General features: G+C 49.2%; 1 long non-coding RNA gene across 1 annotated transcript in view; it reads left to right on the forward strand.

Moving 5' to 3' along the window:
• Window positions 1-13,927, forward strand: part of LOC309370059 — a 191,802-nt gene that overhangs the window by 107,624 nt on the left and 70,251 nt on the right. The window lies entirely within an intron of this gene.

The raw sequence follows: 13,927 nt of genomic DNA on the forward strand, positions 1-13,927 counted from the left end.
TCCTGCGGGTGACCTGTTTGGGGAGCATTCGTCCTGATTTGCTGGCACAAAGCTTACAGGGCGGTTCGACTGGACCCAGTCCTTTCTGAGCATTTGTTCTGATTTGTGTCCTGGGCGGCCCCAGGACACTGTGATCTGTGCTGCATTCATCCTTTTTGCTTCTTGGGGGTGTTTACATATCTTCCCGTTGACCATTCATCCATTCCAAGATTTTCAGTGCATTTTCCTTTAGTAATAATAATAATAATTTATTATTTATACCCCGCCCATCAGGCTGGGCTTCCCCAGCCACTCTGGGCGGCTTCCAAAAAAAATATTAAAATACTGTAATACATCAAACATTAACAGCTTCCCTAAACAGGGCTGCCTTCAGATGTCTTCTAAAAGTCTAGTAGTTGTTTTTCTCTTTGACATCTGGTGGGAAGGCGTTCCACAAGGAGGGCGCCACTACCGAGAAGGCCCTCTGCCTGGTTCCCTGTAACTTGGCTTCTTGCAGTGAGGGTACTGCCAGAAGGCCCTCGGAGCTGGACCTCAGTGTCCAGGCAGAACGATGGAGGAGGAGACGCTCCTTCAGATATACTGGACCGAGGCCGTTTAGGGCTTTAAAGGTCAGCACCAACACTTTGAATTGTGTAATTATTATTATTATTATTATTATTATTATTATTATTATTATTATTATAAATGTCCTATTGGTTTGGCAGCTGCTTTGCCAACACCAGTTTCTATCCATTGCATCTCTCTGTAAGATGCTTCCAGGTGACCTGTTTACTGAGCATTCATCTTGATTGCTTGCAGGGAGATTAGACAAAGTTTGCAACCTAAACGAGCACTCGTTCCGACTGGTTTGCTGGGAGGTCAGATGACGTTGCATCCAGCAAGAGTTAGCTCACATTTTCCAGTGCGGTTTCCCCATCCCCATCGCAAATCAAGTCGGATATTTTGCGTTGCTGCACAATCAACCTCCTAATCAACTATAATTGCACCATCTGAATTGGCTGGTATGTGACTGAATCCCACCTCAAAAGAGTGACAGCGAAATGTCACTCTTTTGTCACGTAACAAGGCTGGGAATGGCTGCCTGGTGACCTTTGCAGAATGGCTGCCAGACAGAGAAGGAAGTTTGGGGCTAGATGGACAAGATGCTTGACCTGGCATAAGACAGCTGACCACTGACGGTTTGGCTTTGTTTGTTCCAGTTGTTGGCTTCTGGCGATATTCCCTATTGCTGCCCGCCAGTGGGGAATCTGCCTAGCTTTCGTTGGGCCCTGTCACCACCATCTCAGGTTGTGCCCTCGGTGACCTCTTGCTTTCTCCAGATTCATTCTGTCCATTGGATCCGACCTTAAAAGCTCCAGAGGAGGCTGCTGTGATCAGTACAATTGGGTGGGTTAGGACCAGTTGGAGGGGAAGGGTGGTGAAAAATGATAGATGACTGGGACTATCTTGACATTTTATTTAAGGCTGCATATTATCTGCTAAAGGACGTGGGTGGTGCTGTGGGTTAAACCACAGAGTCTAGGACTTACTGATCAGAAGGTTGGTGGTTTGAATCCCCGCGACTGGGTGAGTTCCCGTTGCTCCGTCCCTGCTCCTACCAACCTAGCAGTTCGAAAGCACATCAAAGTGCAAGTAGATAAATAGGTACCACTCCGGCGGGAAGGTAAACGGCATTTCTGTGTGCTGCTCTGCTTTGCCAGAAGCGGCTTAGTCATGCTGGCCACATGACCCAGAAGCTGTACGCCAGCTCCCTTGGCCAATAAAGCGAGATGAGCGCTGCAACCCCAGAGTCGGCCACGACTGGACCCGATGGTCAGGGGTCCCTTTACATTTTACTTTATTGTCTGCTAATCATGTGTGCTTAAAGGTGGGGAGATCTCACATGCTCCAAGAGAAGTGAAATTCTACTCTCCCAGATTCTCAGCTAGAGAAATTGTTGCTGGTTACAATACCCATCACCCCAAACCATTGGGCAGGGCCATCTTTACCCGGGGGTGCAAGGGGTGCAGGGCACCCAGGCACCAAATTCTAGGGGACACCAGGCACCTGCCACTGAAGCCGTCTAAACTCTTAACTATTTACCTGTTATGAAATAATAATTTTGATCAAGCTAGAAAAACAAAATACATATATACCTAGGTATTACCAAAATGTATACCTACTGTTTCACTTAAAGGCTTTCGACTTTGTGCGCTCTTTTACCAAAGACACGTTGCGCTAGCGGCGGCGCTTGTCATTCACAACTGCGGCTTGTCAGACTTGGGGGGGGGGCTGGGCAGATATACTAAAAGACTCCCCTGCTTCTGCACTGTATGAAAAGCCGAAGTCTGCAATTTAGAGCTGCCTGAAGATGCAAGTATAAGGGAAGCCTTTTTCTTTCTTTCTGTAGAGCTAATTAGGTTAGGTTAGAATTTGCTTTTGGTGCAAAAAAAAAAAAAGGATATTAGTTTGCAGCAAGGCATGCTGGGACAAAGAAGCAATGGCGGCTCTCCCGTTGCGGGGTGAAGAGAGAGCCTCTGATCATAATGAGATCTTCCAGTCCCCTAGAAAGGTGGAGAAGGGCTTCCTCCATGTGCCTCTGTTCAGCTGCAGATTGCAAGCCCCTCAGGGCAGGGATCTATCCCCCTGTACACACTAATAAATAGGTGAACAAATCTTGCAGTCCTTTATATGAGCAGAGAGGAGATTAGTGTTAGATGGTGCAAGCTGTTAGAATTCCTGCTCCATGATTGCAGTCATGGGATTGTTGTCTCACACATGACGGTGTATGTTTTGACTCCACAGAGTGGGAAGTGACGAAGACAGGATGTTTGTTACTGTGTTCCGTGAAGTGGGACTATTGTCCTTTCTTCTTTCTCTTTGCTGTCTGATGCTAGAGAGAGAGGGAGCCATGTTGCAGTGCTCTGTGTGTGTTTATATGTAAATAAAGTAGATTAGCCAAAATGCTGAGTTGCTGAGGTCTGTCACGCGCATGATGCGCAAACTCTGCAGATCTCTAAGTGTGCCAGTGTCGGTTGGCATCGGTAGCTGTGATGTTCGAGCTGAAGAAAGCTTATGAAGCTCCCGAACGATCGACCAGGAAGGGGGGAACATGCCAGTCGGGCATGTTTCTCTGCCAGGGTCCTACTCAAGTGTAGGCTGAGCTCCTGACAGTTATAATAGCCAGTGGAAGATGAATGGGTTGAGCTCACCACTTAGCCACTGAAGGGCTTGTCTCTTCCCCTTTAGATCTAAAAGGCCCATCGTTTTGTTTCCAGGAATTTCCTCCTGCTCAGAGTCCCCTGGGAACTGGAGACAGAAATGCTTGTGTCACAGCACCATCTATGTTTGGCCACGTGTGGGAGAGCATGAGATCACAGAATCATAAAAATGGAGAGTTTAAAGGGACCCAAAGGCTCATGTGGTCCACCCCACTACAACACAGGAATTGCAAGTAAATATCATTAATCTGAAGGGACACGGGTGGTGCTGTGGGTTCAACCACAGAGCCTAGGACTTGCCGATCAGAAGGTCGGCGGTTCGAATCCCCGCAACGGGGTGAGCTCCCATTACTCGTTCCCTGCTCCTGCCAACCTAGCAGTTCGAAAGCACGTCAAAGTGCAAGTAGATAAATAGGTACCACTCCAGCGGGAGGGTAAACGGCATTTCCGTGTGCTGCTCTGGTTCGCCAGAAGCGGCTTAGTCCTGCTGGCCACATGACCCGGAAGCTGTACGCCGGCTCCCTTGGCCAATAAAGCGAGATCAGCGCAGCAACCTCAGATTCGGTCATGACTGGACCTAATGGTCAGGTGTCCCTTTACCTTTACCTTTATAATTAATCTGATAAAAGCAGGAAGTGGGAGAACCAGTTAGGAACATCGGAAGCTGCCTTCTGCTAAAGCAGGGCAAGTGCCACGCATCCAACCCCCAAAGGATTATTAGCAGGGGGTGTCGGTGTGTTTTAAGTTTATATGCATCCTAAGTCAGGCCATTGATCCATCTACTTCAGTATTGTCTACACTTACTGGCAGCAGCTCCCTAGGGTTTCAGGCAGGGTAACTCGCCCAGTCCTATGTGGAAATGCCACCTGGGACTGAACCTGATATCTTCTGAATGCAAAGCAGATGCTCCAAATATCTCAAGGGTTGTCACATGGAAGAGGGAACGAGCTTGTTTCCTCCTGCTCTGGTGGGTGGGACTCGAACCCATGGCAGTGACAAAGAAAGGAGATTCCGACTTAACATCAGGAGAAATTTCCTGACATTAAGAGCTGTTCAGCAGTGGAACAGACGTCTCCCTCATAACTGTCAACTGTCCCTTATTTGGCGGGAAAGTCCCTTATCCCAGCGCCGTGTCCCGCTGCTGTCCCTTATTGATGATGTCCCTTAAATTTCCCGGGTTTCAAAGGAAGCAGCTCCTCTCCCTCCTTCCCTGCCGGCCAGGAGGAGGGAGGCTCCAACTGTGTTGCTTGGCTGCGTTGATCACCCAATAAGGAGTCTAAGAACGACTGGGGGGTGGAGCTTGCATGCCTTGTGCCGATCAAATCAGCCGCGTTGCCTGGGGACTCGCCTTTGCTCAGCGCTTCCCAGCGGAGAGGTGACGGTGGTTTTCCTTGCTGCATCCCATTTGCCGGGTTGCTGCACTGTGGGAACCACCGCTTGAGGCTTCATTTGGCTGCTGGCTGGGCTTTCTGCCTTTGGCTCGGAGGGGCTCAGAAGTTGAACATACCTGTGCCTGGAAAATCCCTTATTTTGGCTGCTGGTCCCTTATTTTCAAATCTGTAAGTTGACAGCTATGGTCTCCCTTGGCCCTTTGAACTCTACAATTCTATGATGGTCTGTTCCACAGGTGAGCCCTAAGACTGACAATAGGCTCTGGGACTAAGCCTTGCATGCCCTGGCTGAGCCTGTCAGGCCGATGTCCCACAGGTGTGGACTTTTCCCTTGGGCGCCTCTCCTTGCCAGCACTCTCCGCGTTGCAGTTTGCCAACTGGCAACCGTAGCGACAACGGCTGCGGAAGTAATGTGCCCTGTAGGAAAGGCTGGCACCTTTTGTTCAGCGTAGATCCTCGCACTTGTGGATCATTAAGTTCATTAGGAGGCACAATTTAACCAACTTGAGGTTGATCTGGTAAGACAGGCCCAGGGAGGGCAGGCTGCCAGCCGGCAAATCCGTGTGGCTTGGGGCAAAGTTTCTCTGGGCGTTGATGCGTTGTGTTTGCTGCCAGCTGTCTGAAAGAGCAGCGTGAGAAGACTGGAAGTGGAGGAGAAGGCGATGGTTCCTAATGGCTCTAGAGAAGACTTTCCCAAGCTGGCACTCTCCAGGTGTTTTGGACTCACCTGGAGGGCACTAGCTTGGGGAAGGCTGGATTGGCCCATGCTGTAGTTGCTCATGAGGACTCTTCCCACATGGCAGCAGCAATCCTGTCTTCAAAGGCAATAAACAGCTACCGTATTTTTCGCTCTATAAGATGCACCAGACCACAAGACACACCTAGTTTTTGGAGGAAGAAACCACGGAAAAAATATTCTGAATCTCAGAAGCCAGAACAGCAAGAGGGGTCGCTGCGCAGTGAAAGCAGCAATCCCTCTTGCTGTTCTGGCTTCTGGGATAGCTGCGCAGCCTGCATTCGCTCCATAAGAGGCACACACATTCCCCCTTACTTTTTAGGAGGGGAAAAGTGAGTCTTATAGAGCAAAAAATACGGTATTTTACTTTTAAAAGACAACTGAAGGCGGCCCTGTTTAGGGAATTTTTTTTATGTCTGATGCTGTATTGTTTTTAATATTTGGTTGGAAGCCACCCAGAGTGGCTGGGGAAACCCAGCCAGATGGGTAGGGTATAAATAAATTATTATTATTGTTGTTGTTGTTGTTGTTGTTGCAGACGATTGCCACCATTATGCAACCAAAGGCCACTCTATTCTGCCTTGGTTAGACCCCACGTGGAATCCTGTGTCCAGTTCTGGGCACCTCTATTTAAGAAGGATGTTGACAAGCTGGAAAGTGTGCAGAGGAGGGTGACCAAGATGATCAAAGGTCTGAGATTCCTGCCTAGCAGGGGGGTTGGACTAGATGACCCTCGGGGTCCCTTCCAACTCTACAATTCTAGGATTCTTTGGGCACAAGCTATTTCCCCAGATGCCACTAGAGGGCAGCAAAAACACATGGAGATGACGTGTCCAAGGGACAGAGTCCATTGCCATTACATCACATAGCAAGGAGGAGCAGCCAGGGGGTGAGGGCAAGTGGCTGGCAGAGTCCAAGGAGAGCCCCTCTTCCCTGCCTTGGCACAGGGGAGGCAGAACAGGGGGGCAGCAGCCTTACCCCCGACCTGCCTTGCTGCTCTTTGCAAATCACACTGCAAAAACTTAAGACAACTTGATGGGATCACTGCAAGGCCTTCTCAATGGTGGCTCCCTATTGGAGGCCTTCTTTCCTTTCTGCGACGCATCTGCCTCCTTCATTATAAGCCTCCCAGAGAAATTGATCCTTGCATTGGAGTGGGGTTGGACTAGATTATTTTTTTAATAAAAAAGTCCTGTTCAATCAGGCTTTTGATGGCTAAAAGATACTGTTAGGAAAGATACTGTTCCTAACAGCCTTGAAATTTCCAGCTGAAATTACAAAAACACACAGTATCTATATTTATACCATCTACTGTATCTATCTATCATCTATTTGTAATGTACTGAGTTGAATAGGATCCAAAAGGCAGCAGTCTGATTGGTCCTAGAACAATAGGATTCAGAATACAGCAGTCTGATTGGTCTACCGGAGCCACCCAATCCAGCTCCAGGTGGAAGTGAATCTGCAACCTGATTGGCCTGCAGGAGAATCCCGGAATTAGCCAATCATGTGGGGCTCATTGTGTAAATAATGTATATAAGGCAGACGTTCTGGGGGAACTTCCATTCCTCCTCACCACTAGGAGCTGAATAAAGAGCATGAAATCCACTCTCGACTCTGAGTATATTTCTCTATCTCTCTATCTCTCTATCTATCTATCATCTATCTATCTATATGGGTTTTTTCCACTTTTGTGCTGCTGTTCTCCTAGCCTTTCTTGGGAAGAAGGGCAGGGTGTAAGTTTAAAAAATGAAATGAACAAGGGGCAGGGATGCACGCTCTGCCCCGGGACACACGCTGCGAAGGAGTTTCAAGGAGGAAAAGGCCACCCATTTCGCCCCCACTGCAATAATTCCATTGGCTTGGCTGAGAAGCGAGATGCTTCTCAGGGGCTGCAGGTACACACAGAGTGGAGAAACAGAGAGATGAAAAAAGGAGGTGAGGCGGGGACAGGGGCTGAGATTGAGCCTGCAGGGCTGCCCTGCTCCCCCCAGACCCTGCCTGGCATTCATTTAAAATAAAGAGGTTCAAAGCAGGTTAGTCATCTCTAGCAACCACCCTGCAAAGCAGATCGATATTATCAACCTGGGTGACAATTACCTTTTGGGCTGCCTTTTCACTCCTTTTTATGTCCTAGTAAAAGCTTTGCTGCCTTGCGCAAAAGTTCATAGTTGTGGGCTTATTGGACTTCAAGAAAGGCTGTGGCGGATTTGCTGCGGGTTTTTCCTCCTAAAGTCACATTTAGTGGATTTAGGTTTTCAAAGTTACTCCGAGTCCAAAAGGTGGCTTTTATTAGACAAACGTATGTAAGAGGAACAGACTATTGGGAGCTAATGGCCAGGATAGCTAAATGGACTCTCTGTATTCAGAGACAGACGCCTCTATTCCAGTCGTTGGGAGCGGAAACGGCACAGGAAGGAGCAACAGCCAGCGGCTCTTTGGAATCCCAGACAGCAGTTTTCTCCCAGCCCAACCTGGAAATGTCAGAGGGACCTTCTGCAAGGAAGATGCTGTGCAACTCGGCTACCAGCGAGGGATTCCTTGCATACCCTGCCTGGGCTTTGCAGAATCATCTAAAGCAGCCTTTCTCAACCTGTTGGTCCCCAGATGTTGTTGAACTACAACTCCCATCACCCCTAGCTAGCAAGGCCCAGAGCTCAGGGCTGATGGGAGTTGTAGTCCAACAACATCTGGGGACCCAAGGTTGAGAAACACTGATCTAAAGGGAGGAGCCAGTAGAGTGGCAGCAGACCCTGTTACATGATACAAGCCTTTTCTCAGGCAATTGTGGAGTGTGGAGTGAGACAATGGAGTGTGCCTCTGCAGGTGAAGCCAAACTGCTGTTATTAGCAGCACCAAAGTGACCTCTCTGGCCCACAAGGCTGGGCAGTGTGTCTGGAGGTCCTGAGCTGGCCAGCAACAAGACCGGGGAATCAGCATGTTTTTACATGAGTAGAATATGTCCTTTTATTTAAAATGCATCTCTGAGTTATTTGTGGGGCCTGCCTGGTGTTTTTACATGAGCAGAATGTGTGCTTTTATTTTAAATGCATCTCTGGGTTATTTGTGGGCCATAGGAATTGGTTCATTTTTTCCTCCAAAGTATAGTCCGGCCCCCACAAGGTTTGAGGCACAGTGGACCGGCCCCCCACTGAAAAAGTTTGCTGACCGCTGCACTAGCTTGTCTGCAGGAGTTGCCGGAAGGAGGTGTACCAGGCGCCCAGGGCCTCCACTCCAGATTTGTGTAGGGTTTAAAGGTAAAGGGGCCCCTGACCATTAGGTCCAGTCGTGGCCGACTCTGGGGTTGTGGCACTCATCTCGCTTTACTGGCCAAGGGAGCCGGTGTACAACTTCCGGGTCACTAAGCCGCTTCTGGCGAACCAGAGCAGCGCACAGAAATGCCGTTTACCTTCCCTCCGAGAGCAGTACCTATTTATCTACTTGCACTTTGATGTGCTTTTGAACTGCTAGGTTGGCAGGAGCAGGGACCAAGCTCACCCCGTTACGGGGATTCGAACCGCTGATCAAGTCTTAGGCTCTGTGGTTTAACCCACAGAGCCACCTGCGTCCCCGTTGGTGTTTATACTACATTTTTAAAAAATTGAATATTGTAGCTCAGTGTGCAAGCTGGGCTTGGTCTCTTCTGATCAGCAAGCCCTAGGCTCTGTGGTTTAAGTGTAGGGTTTACTCCTTAGTCTTTTCTTCTCCCAAAGATATCCTGCAAGGCAGCGGAGATTTAGGACCAGAGTTTTTCTTCTCCTTGATGGGCCACCTTCCCAGGTTGACAAGCCCCATCTGTGCCTCACTTCCCTCTACTACAGCATGCGCAGAAATCACCTTCTTGACTGTTGGGTCCACTCTTGGTCTTGTACACTCAATCCACCAGAGCCCTTCTTTTCATGCAGGAGAAGCCCCTAACTCCCCAAAGATTTGAGACCCTTCGGCTCCTCTCACCTGGTTTAACCAGCCAGTCGAATCCATTTCCTGGGATGTGGCTGCTGTCACATGCGGAGAGCTTCTAGGAGCCACAGGTGAGAGCAGAGTGCAGGGTGGGGACCAAAGGTGGACAAACTCCCCCAGGAGCACGGTGTTGTCGTCGTCCCCTGCAGAGGTACTTCCCCCCACCTTCTTAATATTCAATGCAAATACGGTGCTGAGACCAAGGTCAGTACTGAGTTAGGGCTTGTGCATACTGATATTTGTTCTGCATTTCTAGGCACAGGTCTGAGGCTTCCAGGTCTGCATCCATGCACTTTAAAAAATCTTTTTGCCCATCTTTCCCCAGGAAAACCTGCTCTTTACCACTGAATCGGAACTAACAGCAATCTGCAGGAAACCCAAGGTGCTGTTTTCTCAGATTCAGCGGCAAAAAATAGGTTTTTGTGGGGGAAAGCTGTGGGGCAAAATATAAATAGCACTCAGACACAGACCAGGAAAAAGCCAAAGGGCAAGGGTGGATGTGCCATTAGTGGGAGATGCAAGATTAGGGCCTAGGACCCTCGTACCTACGGGACCGCCTCTCCTGGTATGCACCGCGGAGGACCTTAAGGTCCACAAATGACATTTTGGAGGTCCCAGGTCGCAAGGTGGTTAGATTGGTCTCAACTAGGGCCAGGGCCTTTTCAGTACTGGCCCCAACTTGGTGGAACGCTCTGTCACAAGAGACTAGGGCCCTGCGGGACTTGATATCTTTCTGCAGGGCCTGCAGGACAGAGCTGTTCCGCCTGGCCTTTGGTTTGGACCCAGTCTGACTCTGATGTTTCCCTCCCCTTACGATTTTGATTTATGGGCTACTTTTAAAATGAGGCTGCATTTTAAATTGCATTTTAACCTGTATTTTAAATTGGTTCCCCCCCACATCATGTTTTTTGCTGTGATTTTATTGGTGTTAGCCACCCTGAGCCCAGCTCTGGCCAGGGAGGACAGGGTATAAATAAAATGTATTATTATTATTATTAGATTAGCATGGAAAGGAACTTTTCCTTCTGGGGCAGTTCTGGATATGTGCTGAGAAGGATTGGGGCTACAGTGCGGATAGGGTTAACTCCTGCACCCTGCCATGCTGCCAAATCGCCCCCACCCTGCAGCTAATTAGGAAACAAGCTAAGCACCAGATGAGTTTCCCTGCAACCCAAGCCATTAATGCTCCACCAGCTCATTACCTGTCTGGGCTTTTCACCTCACCAGAGAGAACTGTATCATTAGGCTTCCAGTTATATAAAAGAAAAGCTGAATCCTGGTTCTCTAGCCGCTTGTAATCCAGTCCCCTATGCATCCTATATGGCTTGTTTGTATGGTTTGCATGGGAGTGGATTTCTCACGATGGTTTTGTGACAGTTCCTGCCACAGGTGCGCTTCTCCTCCAGGATGTTAGCGGGCAAAAACTTTCTGCCTCCCTCTCGCAAATGATTTCGGAGGCAGCGACAAGTTCCGGAGGCTTTTCTTTCGCCTTTGGAGTTCAGCAGGTGCCACCACATTCGAGGCCGCATTCACCCTCTGACCCATCAACAGCAAGCAGCCTGTTTTATTCAAAAGGACCTGTAGCGGAAATTGTAGTGCGTGCATTGATGGATAGCCTACGTGGGGAGAGATGTAAAAACTGTAAAAGGAGTGTGAAAGGAGAATCTGCTCACGCAGGCCGAGTCAATAATGCTTCTGCACTTAAAACTCAGCCTTAGGCTAGCCAGAAATAAAGGAGGGACCCTATTCTTCTCTGCAAATCAGGCGTCCGGCTCAGATAACGTAGGCATGCTTTTCCTATGAGAACATGACAATTTCAATGCAGGCGTAAAAACTAAGGTGAAGGGCTGCCTCTATTATCAGCCTGTGCAATTTTTAGTCCTGGAAACCCCACTTTTGTGAGTTTCCCCACTGCTATAACCAAGTAAAGTTGCCTTAAACATCACAATAGTGTGGTTATTGAAGATACCCACTACAGCTCCAAAACCCCTCCCCGCCATTTGATTGATCTGACGCAAAACATATGGTGCAACTTGTGGAAGCAACTTGGAATTCTGTCTCAAGTCCTCCTAAGCTGCCTGACCCAAGCTGCCTGTGACATCACAGCAGCTAAGCCAATGGCAGCCAGCTGGGTTGGGAGAATTCTGCCTGCAGCGGCTTGAGCCAAGGGCACAGCGAGAGGCAAGGATGTTCAGGAAGGCGAGTGCCGGACAGCCAGAGGCAGTTTAACAGCCTTCATGACTCTTGTGGGCTCTGCTCCTAGCAAGTCAGGATGCATGTGTGAATGGGCAGAAGTCATTCCAGATTAACTAAGATTGCTCTAAAATTCTGAAGTTCGGAGCATAGACCATGTGGGGCTTGGTGTTGCAGCTGGTGGGGTCCAAATTCCATTTCTCGATGGAAGAACGTAAAGTCGGTTGCAGATGTCCTGGTCGCTTTTCTGTCTATCTTCCTTGCTTTTGCTGGATCAGACCACGTGGTCCAGCTCTGCCTTTCCAACAGTGGCCACTTACTTAATGGAGGCAACTGCCCTAGCTGCCCCCTCTGTACATGCACACGGATGTTATTTCTGGAACTCACCCAGTGACCCAGGCCCACAAACAGCTGCTCCCGCCTGAATCTCTGATGGGACTGTTGCAAAGGCAGCGCCATGGCAACAGCGAGGAACTAAGGCATCCCTCTAAGGAGGCAAGTCGCCCGGGGAAGCGGTTTCTATAGGAACCGACGGGAGAGTTACGTAGCCACCTCTAGAAAGCCACAGATGAGCCCGCAGCCCGCCTCGCTGTAGCGGGATAATCAGGCTTCAGAAGGCTGAGGGCGCACAATGCACCAGAGACACAACCGCTGCTATGCAAGACCCCCTGCCTTCATTTCTGCAACAGGGGCCTTTGGAGATACGCTCTGTGCAATGGGGGGGTTATGGTCTCAGTGCTCTGCCCCAAGTGGCTCGATACTATCTGGGGACAGGGCTATTGCACTTTTGGGGTTTCCCATTGGGGTACCCCTCTCGGCCACTGTGACCGGAGGCTATTCTGTTCTTGCAGGTCTCAAAAGAATAACCTTTTCCTGCATGTTTCCCCCTAGGCGCTCTGACCACAGCTGCGCCTGCCACCTCTCCACCCACTTGAGCGCTTAAGCTATTTGGAGCACCTCTAGAGTAGGACGCCTTTCCCCAGCACAGCACAGCTGAGCCCGTTTTTTGTTCCACCGCCTGAGATGTGGGGTAAGAGAAAGAAGGATGGAGGAGCTATGAGTTGGCAACATGTTTGTCATACTACTTCAATTTTATCGTTTCAACTGGGGTTTTTTTAGGTGTCTAATGCTAAAGGGGGGGGAGAAAAAAGCAGGGTAACAACTGGTTAAAGCGTGTGCCAGTAGCTGAACTGCTGGGGTGCCACAAAAATATTAATTAATGGCCATGGGGAGTTTACATGCACACAACCAGCCCCTCGTTCCACAGCCTCTCCAGGTGTGTCTGCGAAAGTCAAAGCTCTGATACACCCCCTTTCTAGCCAGCCTTCTCCAGCACCGAATAATTCTACATTCTCCCTGCAGCAGGTGAGACTAGCTTGTTCAGATTCAGAGAAAGAGGACTGCTTGGCCACACAGGAGGTCAGTCAGGTATCCGCACGAGGCAATGTGCCACGTTTACATACAGAGATGCAAGAGACAAACGGCTCTACCAATGGGTCGTTGAAAGTTTTCAGATAAAGAAATGTGCCTGTGCTTAGTTACCAGCGCAACTGATACCAGCATACCGCCCTTCTTGCCCTTCTTAGAAAGCTGCCTGGGGCCTACAGAACATGAAGGGAGGTGAAGTCTGTGGGCAAGGCAGTGGCATTTCCCAAAGGAAAAGGAAGAACAAGCTGTGGCCATTAAGGCTCCCGACTTCCTGCCCTGAGCATGGCTTGTCCTTCAGAAAGGAACAATGGTCCACCTTACATCTTACCTGGATGCCTTCCCGCTGGAACAGAAAAGCAAAAGCAGGTAACTTCAAGCTGAGAAGCCTGAGTTCAAGGGCTGGGCCAGATTGTCGCTCCACAGCACTCGGCAGGCCTCAACTTTGCTGGGAGTTGTGGCCACAAGTCTCTGGAAAGCCCAGGCTGCCAAAGACAGACCTAATATGTTTGCTCTACCTGTCCTGTTTCTTTCTATGCTCTAGGCAATGTGTCCCAATATGCATCCACCTTCACAGGTGGAAAGTTCTCCAAGGCACTGAGGTCAAGCGATGGCCAGCCTTCCACGGACCCAGGAAGCTACCCTGGTCTATCTGGGGGAAAAAAATGCTGTCCAGGGTTGTAAAGACTGTGGAGAGAATAATTGGGTGCACTCTTCCCACCTTGGATCAAATCTATGCTTCCTGGTGTCATAAGAAAGCTGCAGAGATAGTGCGCACCCCGGAAATGATCTCTTTCAGCTTCTGCCTTCTGGAAGAAGGTACAGGGTTATAAAGACTAGCCGCCTGAGAAACAGTCTCTATCCAAATGCGATTTTGGTTTTAAATGCAGCGTAAGGAAGTCTCTATGGGAGTATATTGTATTTAATTATGGGGTATCAGAGTTTTTAGGCTAACCAGGCTGGGATAGCAGGCTTGTTGGTGTTTGAATGTCTGATGTGGATTTTTTCAATTTCGTTGTTCT

The sequence above is a fragment of the Podarcis melisellensis genome (genome assembly GCF_964234715.1).
Source record: "Podarcis melisellensis genome assembly, chromosome: 5".
In the NCBI taxonomy this organism is placed as follows: Eukaryota; Metazoa; Chordata; class Lepidosauria; order Squamata; family Lacertidae; genus Podarcis; species Podarcis melisellensis.